Source organism: Bufo bufo, chromosome 6 (assembly GCF_905171765.1).
Source record: "Bufo bufo chromosome 6, aBufBuf1.1, whole genome shotgun sequence".
NCBI lineage: Eukaryota > Metazoa > Chordata > Amphibia > Anura > Bufonidae > Bufo > Bufo bufo.
In genome coordinates this window covers 340663085-340690860 of record NC_053394.1, presented here as the reverse complement: position 1 = coordinate 340690860, position 27776 = coordinate 340663085, and the positions used below count along the sequence as shown (strand labels likewise).

Here is a 27776-nt window from a genome sequence, read left to right as displayed (position 1 = left end):
GCTCTTATAACTCAGCACTTTAATATACTATAGAGCATTCTTATTAGCAGTTAATATGGATGTGTATACATCTACAGTACGTACATATTAGGCCTTTACAGACAGTAAACTAACAAACTCCCCCACAAACCTCACAAATCCTAGGGAGCAGTTAGTTGAAATGTATTTATGAAATTATTCAGAACTCCTTTAATTTAACCTTCAGCTCTTAGAAATGACAAATATTTATATGAAAAATTGGAAAAAAAAAATATCAAGAGGTAGGAATCATGAATTTCAAGTTCAGCTAACATGTCCATCCAATATTTCATTTGATTCTGTTATGATTCTTCTCAAATAAAAGCAGAGACTATGATCACAGAGCAGTAGGCAACAAGCATTATCTCACTTCAGTTTCTTTAAGGGCTCATTCACACAACCATGTGACAGACGTTTTTGTAAAGGTCGTTACATGGCTGTTTTTAGAACTATTCAAAGTCTATGGGGCTGATTACATGGCCATCAAAAAATGGGACGTCTTATTTCTGGCTGTTTTCACAGTGTATTACAGTAGGATCAGAAGTTTGTGAAGAAATCGACTTACGACTTAAGTGCATAAAGAGTTTGCTAAACTATGTTAGTTTGCTAAAAGATAAATAAAAAGACATACATATATAAAGATTGAGTAAAGTAACAGTCACCAAGAGTAATCAACAAATGGGTAGGCTCCATCGACCATTATGTATACTGAGGCAACTGCAGGGGTTGGTATTTAAAAAAGAAAAAGCATATGAAATCCATCTGTTTTTAATTTTTATGACCATAAAATTAGATGCAAACACATGCAAAATGACCATGAAAAACTGACAATTTGGCCTCATGCACACGACAGTTGTTTTTCTCGGCCTCCGTTCCGGTTTTTTTTGCGGATAGGATGGGGACCCATTCATTTCAATGGATCAGCAAAAAAATGCTGATAGTTCATCCGTTTGTGTTCCGCGTCCGTTGTCCGTGTTTCCCTTCAGCAAAAAAAATAGTGCATCTCCTACTTTTTTCACATTTGCGGACAAGGATAGGCATTTATTACAAGGGATCTGTGGAAAAAAACGGATCCTCCAAAAATAACGGATGCCGCATCCGTTTTTTTTGGCAGACGCAAAAAAAAACTGTCGTGTGCATGTAACCTTTATCTGTTTTTAATGGCTGATTTTTTTCCACTGCCAATGTACCCTAAGACTGTACAGCAAGATGGTGTGACTTTTCCCATGGATTTAGTGCTGCTATATTCTCAGGTCCTAACTGATCGTTAAATTTTAGAATTATTATAGTCTTGCAATTAAATTAGAATATTAAATAGATTAGTTTTATGAACTAATAAGGCAGGACTGGATGCAACCCAGAAGCCAGATAGCCAATGTACCAAAAAATATTGCTGATGCCTACCTTATAAGATCATGTCTGGTAATGTCAGTTGATACACATATTTCCTGGCTCCATAAAGTTGTTTTTTTTTTTACTATTATATGCAGTCCATACACTGGAATCTTCATTGATAATTAATGTCATTCCCTATTTTTCCCCTCTAGATGATCGCATTGGGAAGTCATATATGGAGTGATGGTGAACATGCACATGGTCCCCTCCATACAAGTCTCATGGAAACAGTCAAGCTGTTCACCACTTGATTTGCGTTATTGGCTTCCAGACTTTACCTTATATTGTTTACTCCCTCAATATAGACACAACTAAGACTAGGTCCACTCCATAGTCAGGCCCTACGCTCATCCCCACATGGGCCTCTAGTGTGTCAACTACACTTTTTCATACAACTGTATCCAAAAAATATAAAAGGGACACTTTCAGAAAGGGGTATTTCCTTTAAACTCAATAGTTATAGAAAAATTAACTACAAAATGAATTTCTTCTGTAACATTAATCTCAGTGGGATAAAAGTTCTCAATCTGAGTTCTCAGTTTATTACTGCTAGGAAAGGGTTCATCTGTAAGATAATCCTCATTGGAATAGTAGGTGAGGGACTGGAATGCCTGACAGAATAACTGCTTTATGGTTCACTTCCTAGGCCTGGATAAATGTTCAAACAGAGGAGCAGAAGTGTACAATGACCCCTGACCAGCCACTGTACTGCGATAGCATAGGGGTGATGTCGCACTCTAATAGAGTCACAACCCCTCATTCCTCCCTGGTCTGACTGCTGGTCTGGCAAAGAGTATTAAAGGGGTTGTACCATCTCAGAAATTGGGGGCATATCGCTAGGATATGCTCCCAATGTCTGATAGGTGCAGGTCTATATTTTGAATGGAGCTGGCAAAGTCCCAGAAGGTGCACCGCCCATGCGCAGCCGCCCTCCATTCATTCCTATGGGAGCACCGAAAATAATCGACGGCTGGCTTGGCTATTTACGTTAGCCCCACAGAAGTGACTGGAGTGGTGGCCTCACTTGCGTAGTGCACCTCCCATTCATTTCAGTGGGACTTCCGAAGACAGTCGAGTGTGCCACTCAGCTATTTTCTGTGCTCTAATAGGAATGAATGAAGGGCGGCTGCGCATGGGCGTTGCACCCTCCGGGACTTTTCTGGCTCCATTTTAAGTATAAGTGCAGGTCCCAGAGATAAGACCCGCACCTATCAGACATTGGAGGCATATCCTAGCGATATCCCCAAATGGCTGAGATTGTACAACTCCTTTAAGTGAGACTCTCTGCTGTGCATAAGAGTAAGAGTCCATACAGAGAGGAAATTAAAGACTAGTTACTTCTAAAAAATTATATTCAGATCATCTGCCTATTCTTTATAAAAAAAAAAAATCACACAGAATGTACAAATATAGCTTGTTAATAAGTGATAAAAATGTTTGGATAGAACTGTCCCTTTAAGGGAAGTCAATAGCAGATATGCAGTGTCCCACTGCTATGCAGTGCTCCATTGCTTAAAGGGTTCTTCAAAGAGTAATGAGGGGGGAGTCGCAGAGAGCGACGAGGAGAAAGCAAAGCTGTTAAATATTTTTTTCTCCAATGTATTCACTGACGAAAATAAACTGTCAGATGACATGCAGAATGTATAAATAAATTCCCCATTAAAAGTGTCCTGTCTGACCCAGGAAGAAGTACATCAGTGACCTAAAAAGATAAAAATAGACAAATCGCCAGGACCAGATGGCATACACCCCCATATCCTAAGGGAATTAAGTAACGTCATAGCCAGACCCTTATTTCTGATATTTGCGGACTCTATACTGACAGGGAATTTTCCACAGGATTGGCGCATGGCAAATGTGATGCCAATATTCAAAAAGGGTCCAAAAACAGAGCCTGGAAACTATAGGCCGGTAAGTTTAACATCTGTTGTGGGTAAACTGTTTGAAGGTTTTCTAAGAGATGCTTTCTTAGAGCATCTCAACGGAAATAAGCAAATAACGCCATAGCAGCATGGCTTCATGAGGGATCGGTCATGCCAAACTAATTTAATCAGTTTCTATGAGGAGGTAAGTTCTAGACTTGACAGTGGCGAATCAATGGATGTCGTATATCTGGACTTCTCCAAAGCATTTGACACTGTACCACATAAAAGGTTAGTATATAAAATGAGAATGCTCGGACTGGGAGAAAACATCTGTATGTGGGTAAGTAACTGGCTGAGTGATAGAAAACAGAGGGTGGTTATTAACGGTGCACACTCAGATTGGGTCACTGTCACTAGTGGGGTACCTCAGGGGTCAGTATTGGGCCCTATTCTCTTCAATATATTTATTAATGATCTTGTAGAAGGCTTGCATAGTAAAGTATCAATTTTCTCAGATGACACTAAACTGTGTAAAGTAATTAACACGGAAGAGGACAGTATACTACTACAGAGCGATCTGGATAGATTGGAGGCTTGGGCAGAGAAGTGGCAGATGAGGTTTAACACTGACAAATGTAAAGTTATAAACATGGGAAGGAATAATGCAAGTCACCTGTACATACTAAATGGTAAAACACTCGGTAACACTGACATGGAAAAGGACTTAGGAATTTTAATAAACAGCAAACTAAGCTGCAAAAACCAGTGTCAGGCAGCTGCTGCCAAGGCCAATAAGATAATGGGTTGCATCAAAAGGAGCATAGATGCCCGTGATAAAAACATAGTCCTACCACTTTACAAATCGCTAGTCAGACCACACATGGAGTCCTGTGTACAGTTCTGGGCTCCTGTAAACAAGGCAGAGATAGCAGAGCTGGAGAGGGTCCAGAGGAGGGCAACTAAAGTAATAACTGGAATGGGGCAACTACAGTACCCTGAAAGATTATCAAAATTAGGGTTATTCACTTTAGAAAAAAGACGACTTAGGGGAGATCTAATTACTATGTATAAATATATCAGGGGTCAGTACAGAGATCTCTCCCATCATCTATTTATCCCCAGGACTGTGACTGTGACGAGGGGACATCCTCTGCGTATAGAGGAAAGAAGGTTTGTACACAAACATAGAAGAGGATTCTTTACGGTAAGAGCAGTGAGACTATGGAACTCTCTGCCTGAGGAGGTGGTGATGGTGAGTACAATAAAGGAATTCAAGAGGGGCCTGTATTTCTGGAGTGTAATAATATTACAGGATATAGCTACTAGAGAGGGGTCGTTGATCCAGGGAGTTATTCTGATTGCCTGATTGGAGTCTGGAAGGAATTTTTTATTCCCCTAAAGTGGGGAAAATTGGCTTCTACCTCACTGTTTTTTTCTTGCCTTCCTCTGGATCAACTTGCAGGATGACAGGCCGAACTGGATGGACAATTGTCTTTTTTCGGCCTTATGTACTATGTTACTATGTTACTAACCATTGCTAGGTTGGGCTGTTACCCTATCTATAGTGATGGAGAAGGTCAGAACAGTGTGAGACAGAAAAGTGTGAGAATGCAAGCAGAAAAAGAACAGCTCTGCGTAGTGAACCAGCTTAAGTGGAGAAAACGCCTTTAAACCAGACTGTACAGCTAACTTGTCCAGGAGATGTAAGGGTGTGGCCATACTGTGGTCAAGAACCACGTGGCCAATTAGCCAGCAGCTTCCTTTCATTTAACTAATGAAGACCGCACTGCATAGTCGGTCTTCATTGTTAATGATCATGTGTTGTTGAAGGTGCAGAAGCCAGGCAGTGCCCCAAAGGGAAGAAAAGGTGTACCCTTCACATCCCTGCACAGCCCACAGAGTGAGGACTGCAACCGTAACTACACCCACCCTAATTGCTACCACCACTCCTGTCCTCCACTTCCCAGGCCCGTTGCAAATACATGGTACTGCATTGGATCAATGTAAACCTCTAGCAACCTAACAGTTTTGCCCAAACTCTGCTCATGCTTTGAGAAAATGGCCTAACAGTACAGCCCAGCAGAGCGGGGAGGGCTGTTATCTAAGCATAACAAACTGGAACCATTAGCTTCATATAGGTAGGTACATATTACAACTTATTGCAACTTGGGGGAGCAACTTGTCAGCTCCCCCACTTCCCTCTTTCCTTCTCCAGGCTGGATGAAATCACAGCCAGCTGAATGTGGTTGGGGTGGGGGGGCTGCTTTAACCCATCATATCTAAAGCTGTGTAGCATGTGACCATGTGACCAATGAAGTGACGTCACATGGCCTAAGCAAAGCTGCAAGTCCGCTGCACCACTGTGAGCTCCAGTACCGTTTCAGCTGATCAGCGGGGGTCCTGTGTGTTGGACTCCCACTGATCAGATACTGATGACTAGTGTTGAGCGAAGTGAAGCATAATTCGGTCCGAAGTTTAGGAAAACTTTGATTCACAATTAATCAAAATTTCCTCGTGTTTTTATGGTAACGAATCAGTTTTTCCTAAAATGGAGGCTTCACATGTTACAAAGTAAAAAGTAAGAAACCGAGGAACGCGAGATCACCCATAATGCTGTGCAGCCAGCTAGTCCACAGATAGCCATCCCCTGCGATGTCACAGCCCTAGAAAACCCTCATCCCACATGGTCTCCGTCATTGTCCTGTGAGCTGAACATGGGGAGAAACGTGACAAGCACATGCACTAGGGCCAGTGTTACTGAAAGCGATTAATAGAAGAATATTGGAGAAGGAGACTGGAGGGACACTGTAGGGAGACTGCAGGGAAAGTAGGTGGACTTATGCTGCGTCAGTTTTAATTATTTATTATTACATTTACTTTTTTACCATAAATGTAATTCAATACTAGTGTTGAGCACGAATATTCGAAAATCAAATTTTTCTCGCGAATATCGCCACTTCAAGAATTTGCGAATATTTAGAATATAGTGCAATATATTTGTTATATCGAATATTCGTCATTTTTTCCATCTGAACACATGATTCCTTCCTGCTTCTTGCTTGTGGGCCAATGAGTTATTGGCCCACAAGCAACTTAAGCAGGAAGGAATCATGACTTCAGATGGAAAAAAATGACGAATATTCAAAAAAACGAATATATAGCACTATATTCAATATAGTGCTATATATTCGTTTTTTGACCTACGACTGTATTGAGCGTGCAATATTCGCATATTACGCAATCATTACCTTGCCGATTTTCACATAAAAAAAAAAGAAAATATAATACAACTAATATACGAATTCGCGAATATATGACGAATATTCTGCTAAATATTTGCGAAATATCACGTATTCGAATATGACCCCAGCTGCTCATCACTTTTCAATACTACTAAGATGAAAGCCTTTATTATTCCGGTGCCATCGTGCCAACCAATACCATTCAGTCTGCACCCCTTAGGGGGGCCAGGTTTTAATGATGACCATCCTCATCTTTCACTGGCTTTACTTCTTTCAAATCATCCTTCAAAATATTCATGTCCTAGAAGTCAGCAAGATGCAGAGAGAGGAGGAGCTGGATGTTCCTGATTACATATTCTCATCGATATTAGATGATGTGGAAAAGGAGGAAAAGCAGATGGCAGAAGAAGGGCTCCCACCTGTAAGGCAGGAAATCGCTGGGCTTGGAGAAGTGGGTATGCCAGAGCTGATTAATATTCAGTGCTTACTGTCAAATAACCTGCAGAAGATTGCAGTCAAGAACAGCAATAATTTGAATATTGTCCCCCCCACCTAACCAGCCAAACTCCATACCAGCAACAGCCACTATACAGTGCGGTCTTTATTATTACATGAAAGGCATGCTTTTATATGGCAATACCCTAAGGCCTGGGTATACCTGATTTATAGCGATTCCTGATAAATTAATTCTGAACTAATCAGATTTCTTGGCTAACTTTGGCGAAGTTGCCGAATCTAATTTTTCAAAACTTCACTCATCTCTACCGATGACCCATCCGGAGGATTGTGCACCAACTACATTTACTTCAGAAAAATCTACAATTAAAAAAGGTGACATTTTTGGGACGGTTTTTCCAGGTGGGTTAAACCATTCATTTGAATGCCCAAAGTAATTTAAACCAAGTTGAATAAATCCATAAACCAGATTGTCAGAGATCTTGAATACTAAATGGTGGAATGTACTGCAATATTGGGCTTGTTCACTTTCTATGCACTTTTCCCCTGAAATTAATTGACTAATCCAATTAATTAGCCTTAACGGTTTTAATGAATTTTTATCTGTAGCGAATAAACCAATATCATCCCAAAAGTCTAATTCTGGCAAAAGTATAATTTTAAATTAATTAACTAAACTAAACGTCTGGTGAAATAGATTATAGAATGAGAGGACAAAGTAAAGCATTGCCTTTCTTTGCAATAGGGGTTGTTGTATTTAGAAAACCCATTTTATATTCTTTATTAAAGAGGTCATTCCAAGATTAAAGTAATAAGAAAAATGGAAATCAGACATCATATGGTATATAAAAATCTCTTCCTAACAAAGATTGAACCAGCCCTGTACCTCACATGAATCCAGAGATCTCCCCATTCATTTCTACAATTGATCTGCTAGATTTATTTCAAGCTGGAACCTCAGGGGACATGTCCTTTCTCAGGAGAAGCTTCCTTTCTAAAGGGGCATACTCGTTCTGCTCTCTCTCTGTAACTGTCACTATTTCTAACAGCAGATAGGGCTGATCAGTTGAAGGATGAAACTGAGCATGTGCGACCACCTTAGTGAGGTGGACAAAGAACTAAGGAAAACAACAAACAGCAGGTAGAGATATACATATCCATTTCCCAAAATTTTTATTTACTTGAAATTACAAAAGCGTTCAGATTGTCAGTGGTACACCCAGAAGTGTAGCGGCGCATACACAGTCGACATCTACTCTACTACATGGAGCAGCAACGCAGGCACAAGATTGCCGGGGCCTGAGGAGATATCAAAGTGCCAGGATAAATATATGAAAAAGGAGTTAATGGTTGTTCCCTGAGTGAAATCTCAGAGGAAAGAAAGGAGGATGGCGGTACAAGTATAATACTTTATAATATATATAATGTAGATGGATATATACAGTATAGTTGCTTTATGCTCCTGATGAAGGGGACCTTGGAACTCCATGAAATGCGTAAAGCTATTTAATAAAGAGCACTGGATGAGAACCCTGCGCATTCCTTGGTGATACTAAATATCTACAAGAGACCTTGACGGGGGAGAAGCAGGCATGCAAGTGTCTTGAGCTTATCTTGCAACCCCCTCCCTTGTGGACTGAGTACCACATATATTTTTTTACATATGCCATGTGTATGGTACTTGTGATCAGGTACCGCGTGCTATCCTACGTATTATGCACTTTTTATAGGTAGATCTAGCGCCACACCATACGTTTTTGTCTCATAGCCTGTAAATCAATGGGGAGAGTCTCTTGAGCAGAGAGAACAGCCCCTCGCTGCCTCAAGCAGGATGAGAGAGGAATGAATATGATTCAAATGAATCGATTCACTCATCTCTAGTCAGGAGTATCTATGGATGAGCTGTATGCATACTCCCAGGGACTGAACTAATGCAGGATCTATGATAAATTACAAAATATAAAAACTTGGAGAACCCTTTGAAGCCATTGACAGAACATCCTTTTCCTGCCAAGCAGTCACACCTCTCCGGAGACTCTACTGTATACAAAGGGAATCTTAGGACATAAATCCGTCCCCACAATTCACAATATATTTATATTCTGTGAAAGTACAAAATATACGGTGTCTTTGGGACTGAAAAAGGGAACACTTTTACTGTTACGATGACTGTTTTGTCCATATAACAGGGACATTTAGGGAGGATACTTCTGCCGTAGTAAGACGTTATCCATTAATGTGATTTGCATTAATGCATGATCACATGTAATTAGAAAAATGGCAAGCTATACAAAACATAATGGACCTAAAATATGGACAGGCTCTGGAGGATAATTATGTAAAAGCTGATTGTTGCAATTAGTATTGAGCGAAGCATCTGAAGCGGAATTCGGTATGAAGTTTAGGAAAACGTTGATTCTAAATGAATCCGAATTTCCTCGCGCTTCGTGGTAACAAATTAGTTTTCCTAAAATGGTAGCTGCACATTTTACAAAGTGAAAGTAAGTGTAGAGGAGACAAGCCTGGGAACGCGAGATCACCCATAGTGCCATGCATCCTGCCAATTCGCAGGTAGCCACCCCCTTGTGATGTCACAGCTAAGCAGAGCCTTATAAAACCCTGATCTCGCATGGGCACCACCATTTTCCTATGAGCTGACACATTGGCGTAGCTAGAAATGACTGGCCCCCACAGCATATTTTTGAATGCCCCACCCCAGCAAATTCTTCACCACTCCCGACTCCTGTGAAACCCCCACTCCTGAGGCTAGTCAAGATCCTGCTCTCTGACAAGGCAGGCGCTACTTCCGTTTCCTACAGTGTCACTGTATATAATGTCCTTGTTAAATGCTGTTAAGGGGGCCCTGACAATAGCATCTTTTAGTCCTCTTCCTAGGTGGGTCCCTTCTGAGTTTGGGCCCCAAAGCAGTTGCTTCCCCTATAGCTACACCCCTGAGCATAGGGAGAGATGTGTCAAGATGCTCGTGCACTAGAAAAAGTGTTGCTGCAAACTCTTAACAGAGAGTGTAGGACAATATTGGAGCAGGAGAGTGCAGGGAGACTGCAGGGAGAGCATAGGAGAGTGCTGAACTACAGACTCTGCTACAATCGCAGTGTACATAACTGTGCAGTGCACCAAAAGTCATAGCTAATCCATATTGTTAGCTGTAGAGTTACTGTGCTGTCAGTATTACAGGCCGGTCTGATTTATCGCCATCTACATAAGTGTGTAGTGCACAAATAATCAGTTCTGTTAGCGGTAGAGTTACTGTGCGTCAGTATCACAGGCCACTGTTACTTTTTGGCAGATTTGCCTGGGTATACCTGATTTACAGTGATGTGTGACAAATTAATTAGTAACTAATCAAATTTCTTTTTGAACTTCGGCAAAGCTGACGAATCAAATTTTTCAAAACTTCCCTCATCTCCAGTCGTAATCACAGCACCTACAGGGTCACCACTAGTGATGGACGAACATCTGCCGGGACGATTCGCGAACGCAATCAAATGTTTGCGAACCGCAAGTTTATTTTAATGGCAGGCGAACCTGAAAAACCTTCAGCTCATATTTGCAGCCAAGAAATAATTACTAGAAGTGCACAAATAGTCCCACAACATGGACAGTGACATACCAGATGTATTATTCAAATTTGCAATCTCCATTCATTATTTTTTTCAATGCAAAATAATTTTCGTGTACGCGCATGCGCAAATGCACTATACAGTACCCATATGCACTATATAGAAAGTATATTGGTATACAACACCCCGCTTCAATCAGTTTTTTTTGGGGGGGGACTGGTATATCACACCAGTAGATATTATTTGTTCTGTCAGAGTGGTTCTATCAAGGCAGAGATTGATCAATTATTTCGGCCGATATGTCTGAGGAGATCTGGTTAGACCGCCCCTAAGGACTTTATTTTATACATATCTCATTATAGGAGTTACAAGATAATTAGGATGTTTACAGTACTATGATTGGTCAATACAAGTTATATAATCTCACGTGATACATATTGGCAATAAAGAATCTTACATAACAGAGTAATACATCAAAGTGACAAGATCCAAAATTCAAAAGATCACATTCCCACATTTAGCTTGGACGCATCTTAATGTTGGCTCATCAATATCCACAGTTCTTGGAATTTCAAGTACATTGTCACAAGGCCAATTTTATGAATTGTCCAACAAACAGATTTGCACAATAACCTACAAATTCTCCATAAAACTCCTTTTCCTGCGGTTATTTTAGAGAGGTCATACTCTCCCTTCTACTTGTAGACTGCTATCTCCAGCTATTCACAGATGACCTTAGCCTTAATAAATGTGTTCAGTGGAATATATGATAAAGGTTACACTGTTCTTGATTATTTGCAAATGTCAGTTTATAGAAATATACATGTAGTTAATGTATTAAGAATCAGGACAACGGAGCGAGGAGCAGGCGTAGAGCAGTGATAGCTGACTGAGGGGGAAGTAGCAGACCAGGATAGGGTTAATTTACATGGGGGGTGGAGTGTGGCCGGGGAGGAGTAAGGGGCGGTGCGGCAGTTTCGCGGGCCGTTTATATGCTGGGTAGAGGTGGGGGGGGGCGGCACCGGAGGCCATTATTGTCTGGAGAGTTGCCCACCCTCCCGCCCTTGTTTGGAGTTCTTTGTTTTCAATTTTGTCATAGCAGGGGGCAGGTTAACGGGGGGTCCTGGAAGGCAATACTATGTTTAGTAGGTGCATGACACGTTGGAACATGCATCCATGTGGTTCGGTAAGCTGAAAGCTGGGGGCTCCTGTTGGGCTAAAAGGAATATATGGATTTTGGAGGATTTGGTGCCCTTGGGTCGGCGAGTGCGGCCGAGGGTAAGGATGAAGATGTGTGGAGTGAAGATCGCAGCTTGCTAGGGTTGCCTTCCAGGATCCTTCGCGGAAGTAAATGTTATTACATTGTATTGATATGTTTGTATTTATTTGTTGATATTTATTTATGTATGATTTAAAAATGATGTTGGAATATTAGTGCTGTTTAATAAACGGCTGCTATGGCCTTTTCCACCAAGAATTACGGATTACGTGTTTTATTGGGATGGGGTGATAACGGTGTGTGGTATGAGGGGTCTGAGAAGATCTTACCTCCTTAAGTCATATATCTTAAGCAACATATTGCAATTACTCTCACAATTCCCCTCTTTTTATCACTATTCCACTGCTTATGCTGAGTCAGAGCCCTGACTCCCTACACAACGAAAAGAGAACAGGCCGGAAAATCATCCTTCTTACACAAAGTGCAAGAATATTTTTTTTTGCAGATTATGGGATGTCCTGCATCCATTCAGAAGACTTTCTTACATGGCTCCTTCTCACTACATTCTCTCAATGCATAATCAATGGAATAATGAATTAAATTATGCACAGTTTAGTGTTGCTCGATTGTGGAATTTCCACAATATATACAATCAGTTATATTTTTAACAATCTTTTGATTGCAATAAGTACAATGATCTGTAGGCACTTCCGGACTTGGAATTGGCGTGACAATAATAGTCTCTGTTTCTTTAGATGTTGATACTGGTGACATCATAACCATAACTTGTGAAGGATTATCTTTTGGTTGTATCACAGTTGTTGTCGTAGTTTTTCCTGAAAAACACTTGGACTTTAATATCTTTTTACAAATTAGTAAGAAAATCTTTATCACTATAAAGATAATCAAGATAAGGAAACATCCTTGTATCAACATATGGAATATTCCTGAAAACCATCCTACTATTCCTTGGAATCAATTGAGTGGGTTAAGCCATGACAGGCCATCCAATATCAGGAGGGGTTTGATGCGCCTCCCGGTATCCTTCTTTTAATTTACTTGCCTGTTGCAAATCATGCGATACTTGAAACATTCCTTGTGGATCTATGTAATGGCAACAGGATGGTCCCACTACTTGGCATAATCCTCCTTGTGCTGCAGTAAGATAATCTAAGACAACTGCATGCTGATTTTCAACAATGATTACTTGCCTCAAATATATTGAATTTATTTCAATTGCATCAAACAAATAATCAGTTACGTTATCAAATAATTCTCCAATATCTTCAATTTGCTTGGCATTCCTTAGAACTTAATAACGCTTGTCCCTCTATATACCTGCAGTATTGCAGCAGAACCGCACACAACTGCCGCACAATACAAATGCACTATAATATACTTTCTAACATAGAAAGTATATTATAACATTGTACACGGAAGGCAATACATTCGAATATACATAAAGATAAAACGTAACCTTTAATAATTTTACTATGAGGGTCCATTCACACGTCCGTAAGTGTTTTGCGGATCCGCCGGCACTATAATAGAAAATGCCTAATCTTGTCTGCAATTGCGGACAAGAATAGGACATGTTCTATTTTTTTCCGGAAACAGAAGCACGGATGCGGAAGTGCGGATCCACTAATACGGATGCGGATCCGCAAATGCGGTTGCAGAAAGCACATTCCAGCCCCATTGAAAATGAATGGGGCTGCACCCGTTCCGCAAAATTGCGGAACAGATGCGAACCCATTTTGTGGACGTGTGAATGGAAAAGATATCCATCAAAATGAAAATAAATTTAAATATTAAAGTTAAGCAAAAAGCATAGATGTGATAGGCAATAACAAGTGCTCGGCGGCACTAAATCAGGTGCTCGGCGGCACCAAATCAAAAACCATATGTCCTACCACAATCTGGGGGGTTCCAGTGCACATCGATAAATCCAGGAGGGAAAGCAAAAACCATCCATCCCTGGGCTAGATGATGATGTGGTATTGAAGGACAGGGTGGGCAAAGAACTGTCCCTGATATTGCCCTACAGGGGGGTGCTATTCTGGCCCTGATAAGAGCGACCCCGTCCGGAACCTTACCCTATATAAAAATGGCCCTAGTAAACCCCTAGCCCCTAGTCTTCCAGGTGATCACTATATAGATCTATGTGTTTTTGATTCATTCTAAAAGTATATTATAAGTATATCGCACCCCTCTGTGTATCACACCTATCGATAGCACACCTATACCAGTCCTTAAAATAACTTTTGTGGCCCTATTAGCTAGCGTTTGGTGTCCCTAACAGCCTGTCCCTGCTCCACACAGCAACCTCTCCCTACACTGGCAAAACACTGAATGTAAAATGGCGGCCAGATCAGGTTTATTTATTAGGTAGGGGATATGTCCATGTGTTGAAATGTCTCAATTGGCTGTTCTGTACCACCTGATGGATGTGTCATGGGTCAAAGTTCTTCACAATATAAATGAATATGGCGGGCGCGAATATCTCCATATGTTCGCATGTTCGGCAAATCGCGAACACGCAAAGTTTGCCGCTAAAAGACTGCCGGGCGAACCGCAAGGCCATCTCTAGTGGAGATGTGTATCGTGTAAATGTAGAGATATGTAGGCATAATGCTGCCAAAGGAGATTTGTTATTCAGGTGTCACGAGGGTGTCAAGAACCACGCCTGACTCCGTTATACCCGGGGTCAGGAAGTCGCAGCGGTTGGCTGCGCGCTCTATGTAAGATAGGGCTGTTTCCTTATGGTAGCTTTCTGGGTTTGCTTTGCAAACCCTTTTGGCTCACTCAGGGATCCGTAGCTCCTTCTCCTCAGCTGTTCCTTGTCCAGCACTCCCAACCTCCTTATATTCCCCTCTCACACTTCTCTGGTTGCCAGATATAGAGCTTCCTGCCTGGACATCTATTCTAACCCTCTGGAGCTGTGTTGCTGCGTTCTCTGGTAGTTGGTCCAGAACGCTACCCTCCGGATCCCTGTTGGACCTTTGTGGTCTATTGTGGTCGCCCACCTGGGTGTATGTGTTTGTCTGTATTGCCTGTCCTCTCCCTGGTGTTTCCCTCTTAGTGACAGTGGTGCGGACTAGCGATCCCACCCAGTTCACTATCTAGGGCTCATTTTAGGGAAAGCCAGGGTTTAGGCACGTGATCGCCTCACGGGTGAGGAACCCGTCTAGGGACGTCAGGGCAGTCAGGTGCCAGCCGCAAGGTGAGTTAGGGGTCACCACCTTTCCCTCTCCCTTGGGCAGGGCTTTCCCTTTTTCCTCCCTTTGCGTGACGCCGGTCATTACATCAGGGCTTGACAGGCATTAGGTGTACAAGTTTTAATGTCAACCTATTGTCACTTAGCTTTATACAAACCCTTTTATAACCAAGGGTCATTGATGCCCCAGTGTCCAAGTCAAAATTTACAAATCTGACATGTGTCATTTTATGTGGTAATAGCTTTAGAACACTTTTACTTATACAAGCCATTCTGAGATTGTTTCCTCGTGACACATTGTACTTCATGACAGTCATAAATTTGAGTCAATATATTTCACCTTTATTTATGAAACAATCCCAAATTTACCAAAAAATTTGAAAAATTCACAATTTTCAAAATTTCAATTTCTCAGCTTTTAAAACAGAAAGTGATACCTCATAAACTATTTATTACTTAACATTTCCCATATGTCTACTTCATGTTGACATCATTTTGTAAATGTAATTTTATTTTGTGGGGACATTAGAAGGCTTAGAAGTTTAGAAGCAATTCTTCAAATTTTTAAGAAAATTTCCAAAACCCACTTTTTAAGTACCAGTTCAGGTCTGAAGTCACTTTGTGGGGCTTACATAGTGGAAACCCCCCATAAATGACCCCATTGTATAAACTACACTCTTTAAGTTACTCAAAACTGATTTTACAAACTTTGTTAACCCTTTAGGTGTTCCACAAGAATTAAAGGAAAATGGAGATGAAATTTTTCAATTTCACTTTTTTGGCAGATTTTCCATTTTAATAAATTTTTTTCTTTAACACATTGAGGGTTAACAGCCAAACAAAACTCAATATTTATTAAACTGATTCTGCTGTTTACAGAAACACCCCACATGTGGTCGTAAACACAGCAGGGCGCAGAAGGAAAGGAGCCCATATGGTTTATGGAAGGCAGATTTTGCTCGACTGGTTTTTAGATGCCATGTTCCATTTAAAGCCCCCCTGATGCACCCTTACAGTAGAAACTCCCAAAAATTGACCCCATTTTGGAAACTAGGGAATAAGGTGCTAGTTTAATTGGTGCTATTTTGAGGTACATATGATTTTTAATTGCTCTATATTATGTTTTTTTTGTGAGGCAAGGTAACCAAAAAATGGCTGTTTCATCTGACAGGGTAGCTCATGTGCTATTTTTATAGAGCAGGATGTTACGGACGCAATAATATCAAATATGTCTACTTTGTTTGCTTGTATCAGTTTTACATAATAAAGCACTTTTGAAACAAAAAATTATGTTTTTGTGTGTCCATTTTCTGAACGCCATATTTTTACATTTTTCTGCCGATCATCTTGTGCAAAGGCTTGTTTTTTGCAGAAAGAGTTGAGGTTTTCATTGGTATCATTTTTGGTTACATAGGATTTTTTGATCATTCATTATTACACTTTATGGGGCAAGGTGTCCAAAAAATTGGTTGTTTTGGAACAGTTTTTATATATTTATTTTTACAACGTTCATCTGAGGGGTTAGGTCATGTGACAGTTTTATAGAGCAGATCATTACAAACGTGGCAATACCTGATATGTATACTTTTTCTCATTTATTTAAGTTTTACACAATAATAGCATTTTTGAAACAAAAAAAAAAATGTTTTAGTGTCTCCATAGTCTGAGAGCCATAGCTTTTTTATATTTTGGGCGATTGTCTTAATTAGGGTATCATTTTTTGCAGGATGAGTTGACTTTTTGATCGCTTGGTGTTGCATTTTTAGTGATGTAAGGTGACAAAAATGGCTTTTTTGGCCTGAGGGGTTAGGTCATGTGATATTTTTATCTAGAATGTTGTTACGGACGCAGCGATACCTAATATGTACACTTTTTTTATTTATTTCACTTTAACACAATAATAGCATATTTGAAATAAAAAAAATTATGTTTTAATGTCTCTATATTCTGAGAGCTATAGTTTTTTTTATTTTTTGAGCGATTTTCTTTTGTAGGGTCTAATTTTTTGCGGGATGAGGTGACGGTTTTAATGGTACCATTTTGTTTGACATATGCCTTTTTGATCACTCAGTGTTGCACTTTTTATGATTTAAGGTGACAAAAGTAGCTTTTTTTTACACAGCTTTTATTTTTTGTTTTTTTTATAGTGTTTATCGGACAGGGTATAGATCATGTGATATATTTATAGAGCCGATCGTTACGGACGCGGTGATAGCTAATATGTCTACTTTTTTTTGTTTTTTTTATAGAAAAAGGCAATTTATTTTATTTTCACTTTACATTTTTAGTTATTTATTTATTTTTACTTTTATTATTTTCAACTTTTTTTTTATCAAGTCTCACTTGGATCTTGAAGATCCAGTGGGGCTGATGGCTGTACTGTACTTTGCAATGCTCTGGAGGCACACAGGGGTGGCACAGATAGGGCCCACAGATTGGGGGGCACGAACATTACCTGATTTCAGGCTCTGATCTGCAGAGTGCAGATCAGAGCCTGGAACAGGCAATTTTACACTGCCGCAATCCGATTGGTTAGTCTGCACAGACTAATCAATCGGATCAATTGCCGGCAAGGGACCACTCTGATTGGTCCCTTGCCGGCATTACTGAACTGTATGCTGTCCGAGACAGCAGCAGAGCAGGGACAGAAGCTTTAATCCAAGCGTTTTGCAGCGCTTGGATTAAAGAGCTGCCATGACGTCTATACACGTGCTAGCTGCACGGGGTATGTGCAGACAGGACGTATATAGCCGTATGGCAGTCGGGAAGGGGTTAAGGTTCTGTTCACATTAATGTAATGGCTTTCATTTCTGCTGTATTTTTTTTTTTCCCAGCAAATCCCCACAAACCCTGACAGAGCCCACTGACTTGGCTTTCCTGGTTCCTGGCATTTCCACAGAATACACTATTCTTAGCATAAATAATAATGGAAACTGTAACAAAAAGAACACTGCACACCAACACCAAAACCTCACCTTAACTGTGAAGCACGGTGGAGGGAGCACCATGGTTGGGGCTGCTTTGCTCCCCCTGGGAAAGATGTCTTGCGATCATTGAGGGAACATTGAATTCTAAGGTGTATCAAAATTGTACTGTAGGATGGAAAGGCATCAGTCCACGATCTCAAGACGAAGATATTTCAAGACGATGACCCAAAGTACGCAAGCAATTCAACTGAAGAATAGTTGAAAGAAAAAAGACATGTTTTGGAATAGCCAAGTCAGAGTCTTGACTTCAAAGGAGCTTTCTAGTACTTAGATTTAAATGACCTATCATCACTTTAGGCTCTTCCTAAAGCACACTGGGCTCAGCCGTCAGGGTCTAGTTCTGCTCCTGCAAGCCGCAGCCTGCACTTCTCAGTTCGGTCTCCTATACTCACCTGTAAGGCCCGTGTATATTTCCTGGCTCTTAAAAGGCCAGTGCACTCATGCCTTTATTCTTCCACAGCCTGTGGGTGGAGGCCTCTGGGTATATAAGGCACTTTCCCCAGTGGGAGGGTGCCTGAGCTTAGGTTCCTAGTTTACTAGTTTAACCAGTGCTATTCTGATTGTGCCTGTGTACCTTACTTCTGCCTGCTAACTGACTCTGATACTCTGCTGCCTGCCCTGACCTTAGCCTGTCTACCGTACTGACCCTTACCTGCCTGCCCTGACCGTGGGTTTGTTTCTTGGAACTACACAAACTCCCTGCCTGCCCTGACCTTTGCCTGGTTACTAACTATGAGTATTCCCGGATCTCTTGGTGCTTTGAACCAGTGTCTCTGACCCCCATGAGTCATCTGCCAACTACACCAGGACTATTCCTAGAGGCAGCGGCCTGCAGGTTCCCCTGCAACATAGACCAGATGCCTGTAAAGGAGTCAAAGGGTGAAAACCGGGGGACATCAGGACAATGCCCTTTGGCCTAGCCTAAAGTCAAACCAGTTAGTTGGCATAGTGGGTCCACAACCATTGTCTATAACATTTACAACATATTATTAATTTACTTAGATTGTGTTTGTCTACAGTAGACAACATTCAGACCACATTTTGTTAGTAAACTCTACAGAATTCCAGGTCCTTCAAAAGGAGTCACTTACTTTTTCTTGCATCTATACATTGTTGTACGGAATTTTTTTCCAACTTGACAGAAGAATAAAACTCATGGACTTATATTTGCTGCATTTTTGCTATTTTAGGGGAATATTCTTTTCCAGAATTATATTGTGGAGCTGTTTATTCGCTAACATAGTGTTTGTGTGTGTTTTCATTTTGAAATACCAAGCCTTTTATAACTCAGTGATACACACAATGCAGTAATCATTATTTCCCATTACGAACAGAAAATTACACACTCAAGTAAATTATACGAGACATACCATATCATGATGCTGACAAGCCTAGGTGATGTTTTTTTAGTTTGTGTTTATTTCTTTCACATGCAGACATGTCACGTTAACTTATACGTGTCTGTTTTACGCCTTCATTGGCATCTGTCATGCAAGTACAATAGTGAGGGCTTGCCTCTGTGAATCGTCAGACTGGAATTACTTAGGCCTACCAGATGAGATCATTTAAGAGGCTCATCCTTAACTATACAGAACCGGTGCACATTCGAATGTCATTGTAAGCTTTGCATTCATTGAACACACAGTGTGTATCATCAAAATGGGCTAACGGGTTATTTATTACCCAATTCATAGAAATGTATGATTAACAATTGATCGGTTTACGCTGAGAAATAATCCGTCCTACACCGCTAAACATGTTCATAAGGTTACATTAGCCGAATGGATGTCAAAAAAAATATCTCTTTGGCTTCTCTCTGGCCGGTATACAGATGTAGCAACTTCCATCTGTACAAACTGTATACTACTCCATGGAATGTTACGCGTTTTCAGTAACGTGTCGTCTTAACGTTAAGTCTATTAGAATGGCACACTACGCCAACAGTATAGCACAATATTGCGTGATGCTTAAATTTGAGTAGCATGTGCTTGTACATTTGACGGTTGCTACATCTGTGTACCACTGATCTGTAATACAAAATACAAAAATATTCCATACAACGGTATCCAGCACCCCTCAATAAATATAGACTCAGAATTTACTACAAAAAAATACAGATACCTGACCTCCCTATAATAAATATACGTCAAACCAGATCCCTGAATACAGATGACAGACCAGATCCCTTAAATAAATACAGACTCCAGAAAAACAATACATTCCTCAGATTAGAACCCTGAATACAAATCTCTGAATGAATAAAGCCTCCAGAATAAATGCAGACCCAAAATAAATGAACCTCCCAAAAACAGACCAGACCCCAAAATAAATACATATCCTAAAATAAATACAGAGCTCAGATCAGAAACACCTAAAAAAATCCTGCCCCCCAGAACAGATCCTGAAAAAACAGACCCTTTAAATATAGACCACTGACCGAGCCCCCTAATACAGAAACCCTAAATACAGACCCCTACAGAATCCCAGACCTCCTAAATCCAGGAACCCTGACTATAGACCCTCACCACCTAAATACGGACCCCCTAAATACAGACTCCTTAGACCAAAACCTCTAAATAATATAGTAACTCTCTAAATACAGACACCCAGACCATACTCCCTAAATTCCTAATTACAAACCCTAATACCAGACCCCTAAATACAGATCCCAAAACCAGACCCTCCAAAAAAATAGGGCCCAAATCAGACCCCAGATGCTAACATAGCAGCTGAGCTCACGCTCCCCCATCTGTGGAGCTTTGTAACTTCATTCTCTGGGTTCAGGACCTACATACATCAGCTCATGTGACCACAGGTCCTTCATGAGTAATGAGATCTGGCTCCAGAATCAAGATGATAAAGCCTAGAGCAGTGATGGCTAGCCTTCGGCACTCCAGCTGTGGAGAAACTAAGACTCCCAGGAGGCTCCAGAGGTTAGCCATCACAGGCTTAGAATGTATGGGCTTCCTGATGGTTTATGGACCTCTCTCTTCTCTGCCATGCCCTTGGATAGTTTGGGTTTTTCCTGTCCAATTCTTTTATAGCCATCTGGATAGACAGGTGAGTACCCTTCTATAGAAAAAGGGGCATATACACATCTAATAGGGCCCCATAGGACACCTGCCCACCCAGTTTTCCAGTGTGCGTGCATCAAACACTCCCAGACAAATTGAATTGAATTTACTTCTTTTTTTTTTTGTTAAGCAGAATTTTTTTTCATTAACTTCTAAGTAAAAAAAAAGTGGAACAGGTGCTTCATAAATATGACATTCTTAAGAACACCATTATTTCTCAATGCGTTTACACCAGATAAATGACATACATACAGCTATTCCTGCTGCTTCCCTGAGTGTATTATGAAACTGCCTCAAGCCACCTCTAGGGGGAGCTCAGTACACAGGAATAAATACAGTTACAATTGAATGCAGTGGAAGCTGTAGAGACCTCTTTGAACTGAGCTTCCCCTAGTGGTGGCGACATGAATATGCTGTATTTTCATGTCAGTAACAGAAGAAGTTCAACGTCGCCTCCCTCTTTAAAGGGGTATCCATCTTAAAGTAAAGCTGGCTTTAAGTTGACATTTCCCTTCCCAGACAATATTAAAAATAACAAAGTAGCAGTACTCAACGCCACTGATTCCCTGCCACTGTCATTCCATTGCAGTTCCTGTCCCTACTGCTCTCCTCTCCATGCCCTGGTGCGACATGCCAGAAATGTCAAGAAAGGTCCACTCAGCCAATCACTGGCTGAAGTGGGTCACCTACAGTGGCATAGCATCACTGGAGGTGAGTAAGGCTTCACAGAGGAACACTGCAAAGGGATAATGTTCCTGATATAAATGTGTGTGTAAATGTATGGGTAATATATAGCTAACACTGGCAGACTTGGTTAGGTTACCAGTGTTATGGTTAGAGAGTGTTAACTGAGAGAAGCTACAGGCAAGATGTGTGTGTGAGAGCTCCTGCAAAGCAGGCCAAGAGAGAAGCCTCATCCAGGAGACTCCACTTCTGAGAAAAACTGCCCGCAAGCTACTTAAAGAGGACCTTTCACCGATCCTGACATTGTGAACTAAGTATACAGACATGGAGAGCGGCGCCCGGGGATCTCACTGCACTTACTATTATCCATGGGCGCCGCTCCGTTCTCCTGCTATGCCCTCCGCTATCTTCGGTCACTAGGTTATGGTAGGCGGAGATTTCCGTCACTAAGTTATGGTAGGCGGAGTCTGCCCTTGTTCTGCTGTAGCGCTGGCCAATCGCAGCGCAGAGCTTACAGCCTGGGAGGTTATTTTCTCCCAGCTGTGAGCTCTGCGCTGCGATTGGCCAGATCCCCGGGCGCCGCTCTCCATGTCTGTATACTTAGTTCACAATGTCAGGATCGATGAAAGGTCCTCTTTAACTGAGAGACTAGTTCTGAGGTAAAGAGAACAGACAGCCATAGAAGGTCTAGAACCACCAAGGCTGTACACTGAATTCAGACAGTAAGGTGCCACTCGTTTATGGCATTAATGACTTTACTGCTGTGGAAATGGTTAATTACCTCCATCAACCACCGCATTTTTAAACAGACTGGCTATCTGGATCTAGGATCTGGATCCCTCAGCCTGGGAATTGTAGAAGGAGTTAACAAGTAGAGAACAGCATGTCTGTGGTTATCTTGGAAAGATTGAAGTGTTTAGAGAGTGACTTAAGGACTGCCATCATCATTCCTTATGCCCATACACAGCTATTAGGAAAAGAACTACACTGTACTTTAAAACTGTACATTTTCTGCTATATGTACTGCTACACTCATCATCAGTTCAGTAAAGATAGACTTGATTTATTGCAACCAACGGGCCTGGTTATTGACTCCATCTACCGACCCCTACATTTGCCATCCGGCCTTGTACCCTGCCAACCATCAAAGGATCCCCATCCACCATCATGCCACTGTGAACCGTGACTACTACTACTACCACCATTACAGCTATTACCACTCCTCCCATCCTCCCCTCCCCTCCGGGTCACTACACCAACAGTCACACTGTTGGGCTGAGCTTATAGACATGAGATTGTTGGCAGATTGAATATCTCAAGATCTCATGTGTATGACCATCACTAATGGAAGACGATACCATCAACACTCAAGCAACTGGTCCACCCCAAAACCAAAGAACAGAGGAGACCCTTAATTACTATGCTTCATGTCTTTCCATGCCACTGATGTGTATTGCCTCATTTTAATTAATATGCCTATATCTACAATGCGTACAAGTTGAGTAATGAACAGAAGCTCACGCTTATTATCCATTTTCCACTTCCAACCTCATCAATACTGGCTGTATGCAGGGAAGTAAATGAGAGAGGAGATAAGTAATTACACACTGCGTGAAGATCCTCCTGTCACAGCTCAAGCACACAGGGAAGCAATTTGAAGCTTTAAATACAATATTTAAAGAGGGGGGAAATCAAACAATTTACTGTACATTTATTTGGCTAAATAGATTCACAGCCGAATGTTACACAGAAAAAAAGGAGAGATATGTTGTGTATTCCTGTATCACACCATGCATATATAGAACAAGTGCAAGGGGGCTGTTAGTTCTAAGTATGGAGCCAATGTGAGGGTCAGTTGCACTTTAAAACTTCTTTAAAGGAAATACATATGCTCACAACTTTAATAAGCTGAGTGAGTGCACGTTCCCACTCCCACAGAACCCCAAGCATGACATCACAGTACATGGATTATGGATATAATGATGTCACAGCTTTAAGGACCACCGTGATGTCACAGAGCAAGGATAATAAACACAATACCATAAAGCAAGGATAATAAACATAGTGATGAGATGAGCGAAGTTATCAAAAATTTGATTCTACCTGTACAACATGTACTGTACTAATCTCCACCTGTACTACATGTACTGCACTGCTCTCTACCTGTACTACATGTACTGTACTGCTCTCTACCTGTAATACATGTACTGCACTGCTCTCTACCTGTAATACATGTACTGTACTAATCTCCACCTGTACTACATGTACTGTACTGCTCTCTACCTGTAATACATGTACTGTACTGCTCTCTACCTGTACTACATGTACTGTACTGCTCTCTACCTGTAATACATGTACTGTACTGCTCTCTACCTGTACTACATGTACTGTACTAATCTCTACCTGTAATATATGTACTGTACTGCTCTCTACCTGTACTACATGTACTGTACTGCTCTCTACCTGTACTACATGCACTGTACTAATCTCCACCTGTACTACATGTACTGCACTGCTCTCTACCTGTACTACATGTACTGTACTGCTCTCTACCTGTAATACATGTACTGTACTGCTCTCTACCTGTAATACATGTACTGTACTGCTCTCTACCTGTACTACATGTACTGTACTGCTCTCTACCTGTAATACATGTACTGTACTGCTCTCTACCTGTACTACATGTACTGTACTAATCTCTACCTGTAATACATGTACTGTACTGCTCTCTACCTGTACTACATGTACTGTACTGCTCTCTACCTGTACTACATGTACTGTACTAATCTCTACCTGTAATACATGTACTGTACTGCTCTCTACCAGTACTACATGTACTGTACTGCTCTCTATCTGTACTACATGTACTGCACTGCTCTCTACCTGTACAACATGTACTGCACTGCTCTCTACCTGTACTACATGTACTGTACTGCTCTCTACCTGTACTACATGTACTGTACTGCTCTCTACCTGTACTACATGTACTGTACTGCTCTCTACCTGTACTACATGTACTGCACTGCTCTCTACCTGTACAACATGTACTGTACTGCTCTCTACCTGTACTACATATACTGCACTGCTCTCTACCTGTACTACTTGTACTGTACTGCTCTCTACCTGTACTACATGTACTGCACTGCTCTCTACCTGTACTACATGTACTGTGCTGCTCTATATCTGTACTACATATACCGTACTGCTCTATATCTGTACTACATATACTGTACTGCTCTCTACCTGTATTACATGTACTGCACTGCTCTCTACCTGTACTACATGTACTGCAATGCTCTCTATCTGTACTACATGCACTGTACTAATCTCTACCTGTAATACATGTACTGTACTGCTCTCTACCTGTACTACATGTACTGTACTGCTCTCTACCTGTACAACATGTACTGTACTGCTCTCTACCTGTACTACATGTACTGTACTGCTCTCTACCTGTACAACATGTACTGTACTGCTCTCTACCTGTACTACATATACTGCACTGCTCTCGACCTGTACTACATGTACTGTACTGCTCTCTACCTGTACTACATGTACTGTACTGCTCTCTACCTGTACAACATGTACTGTACTGCTCTCTATCTGTACTACATATACCGTACTGCTCTATATCTGTACTACATATACTGTACTGCTCTCTACCTGTATTACATGTACTGCACTGCTCTCTACCTGTACTACATGTACTGCAATGCTCTCTATCTGTACTACATGCACTGTACTAATCTCTACCTGTAATACATGTACTGTACTGCTCTCTACCTGTACTACATGTACTGTACTGCTCTCTACCTGTACAACATGTACTGTACTGCTCTCTACCTGTACTACATGTACTGTACTGCTCTCTACCTGTACAACATGTACTGTACTGCTCTCTACCTGTACTACATATACTGCACTGCTCTCTACCAGTACTACATGTACTGTACTGCTCTCTATCTGTACTACATGTACTGCACTGCTCTCTACCTGTACAACATGTACTGCACTGCTCTCTACCTGTACTACATGTACTGTACTGCTCTCTATCTGTACTACATGTACTGCACTGCTCTCTACCTGTACTACATGTACTGTACTGCTCTCTACCTGTACTACATGTACTGCACTGCTCTCTACCTGTACTACTTGTACTGTACTGCTCTCTACCTGTACTACATATACTGCACTGCTCTCTACCTGTACTACATGTACTGTACTGCTCTCTACCTGTACTACATGTACTGCACTGCTCTCTACCTGTACTACATGTACTGTACTGCTCTCTACCTGTACTACATGTACTGTACTGCTCTATATCTGTACTACATATACTGTACTGCTCTCTACCTGTATTACATGTACTGCACTGCTCTCTACCTGTACTACATGTACTGCAATGCTCTCTATCTGTACTACATGCACTGTACTAATCTCTACCTGTAATACATGTACTGTACTGCTCTCTACCTGTACTACATGTACTGTACTGCTCTCTACCTGTACAACATGTACTGCACTGTTCTATACCTGTACTACATGTACTGTACTGCCCTCTACCTGTACAACATGTACTGTACTAATCTCTACCTGTACTACATGTACTGTACTGCTCTCTACCTGTACTACATGTACTGTACTAATCTCTACCTGTAATACATGTACTGTACTGCTCTCTACCTGTACAACATGTACTGTACTGCTCTCTACCTGTACTACATGTACTGTACTGCTCTCTACCTGTACAACATGTACTGTACTGCTCTCTACCTGTACTACATATACTGCACTGCTCTCGACCTGTACTACATGTACTGTACTGCTCTCTACCTGTACTACATGTACTGTACTGCTCTCTACCTGTACAACATGTACTGTACTGCTCTCTACCTGTACTACATATACTGCACTGCTCTCTACCTGTACTACATGTACTGTACTGCTCTCTATCTGTACTACATGTACTGCACTGCTCTCTACCTGTACAACATGTACTGCACTGCTCTCTACCTGTACTACATGTACTGTACTGCTCTCTATCTGTACTACATGTACTGCACTGCTCTCTACCTGTACTACATGTACTGTACTGCTCTCTACCTGTACTACATGTACTGCACTGCTCTCTACCTGTACTACTTGTACTGTACTGCTCTCTACCTGTACTACATATACTGCACTGCTCTCTACCTGTATTACATGTACTGTACTGCTCTCTACCTGTACTACATGTACTGCACTGCTCTCTACCTGTACTACATGTACTGTGCTGCTCTATATCTGTACTACATATACCGTACTGCTCTATATCTGTACTACATATACTGTACTGCTCTCTACCTGTACTACATGTACTGCACTGCTCTCTACCTGTACTACATGTACTGCACTGCTCTCTACCTGTACTACATGTACTGTACTGCTCTCTACCTGTACTACATGTACTGCACTGCTCTCTACCTGTACTACATGTACTGCACTGCTCTCTACCTGTACTACATGCACTGTACTAATCTCTACCTGTAATACATGTACTGTACTGCTCTCTACCTGTACTACATGTATTGTACTGCTCTCTACCTGTACAACATGTACTGCACTGCTCTATACCTGTACTACATGTACTGTACTGCCCTCTACCTGTACTACATGCACTGTACTAATCTCTACCCGTACTACATGCACTGTACTAATCTCTACCTGTAATACATGTACTGTACTGCTCTCTACCTGTACAACATGTACTGTACTGCTCTCTACCTGTACTACATGTACTGTACTGCTCTCTACCTGTACAACATGTACTGCACTGCTCTCTACCTGTACTACATGTATTGCACTGCTCTATATCTGTACTACATGCACTGTACTAATCTCATCCCGTACTACATGTACTGTACTAATCTCTACCTGTAATACATGTACTGCACTGCTCTCTACCTGTACTACATGTACTGTACTGCTCTCTACCTGTACTACATGTACTGCACTGCTCTCTACCTGTACTACTTGTACTGTACTGCTCTCTACCTGTA

General features: G+C 41.2%; 1 protein-coding gene and 1 long non-coding RNA gene across 3 annotated transcripts in view; one reads left to right on the top strand and one right to left on the bottom strand.

Moving 5' to 3' along the window:
* Positions 1-27776, bottom strand: part of PTPRT (protein tyrosine phosphatase receptor type T) — a 429759-nt gene that overhangs the window by 316228 nt on the left and 85755 nt on the right. The window lies entirely within an intron of this gene.
* Positions 51-12705, top strand: LOC121004401. Of its 2 annotated transcripts, none has more exons than XR_005779708.1 (2): positions 51-61; positions 12115-12705. It is a non-coding gene; the product is annotated as an uncharacterized LOC121004401 (long non-coding RNA). The 2 variants fall into 2 exon arrangements; XR_005779709.1 differs by lacking the exon at positions 51-61 and adding an exon at positions 10868-11340.